Source organism: Euprymna scolopes, chromosome 1 (assembly GCF_053919585.1).
Source record: "Euprymna scolopes isolate OS-2025 chromosome 1, ASM5391958v1, whole genome shotgun sequence".
NCBI classification, from domain to species: Eukaryota; Metazoa; Mollusca; class Cephalopoda; order Sepiida; family Sepiolidae; genus Euprymna; species Euprymna scolopes.
In genome coordinates this window covers 18,346,028-18,346,498 of record NC_136482.1, presented here as the reverse complement: position 1 = coordinate 18,346,498, position 471 = coordinate 18,346,028, and positions in this window count along the sequence as shown.

Below are 471 nucleotides of genomic sequence, written 5' to 3'. Positions count from 1 at the left end.
TACAGTTACATCGTGTTACATACAGGGGGTTAAAACTGTGGCGCGCGTTGGGGGTACCTACTATACTAGTAACAATTTTATTAAGGATTCCATGAGTGGTATGTTTGAAAAATCACTTTTGAAAATACTGTTTTAGTAAAACAAATATTCATTCTAAAGGTATTATTATTTATAAAAAGCAGTAATTATTTTATCGAATTTTCGAATCGTAATAATGCAAATAATTTTTTCCTAAATATGTTACCCTTTTGCAAATCGCTAACATAATAGTTACTACAAATAAATAAAATCATTATTTTAAAATAATAGTTACTACAAATAAATAAATAAATAAAATCGTTATTTTAAAATAATAGTTACTACAAATAAATAAATAAATAAAATCGTTATTTTAAAATAATAGTTACCACAAATAAATAAATAAAATCATTATTTAAAATAATACTTACTACAAATAAATAAATAAATAAA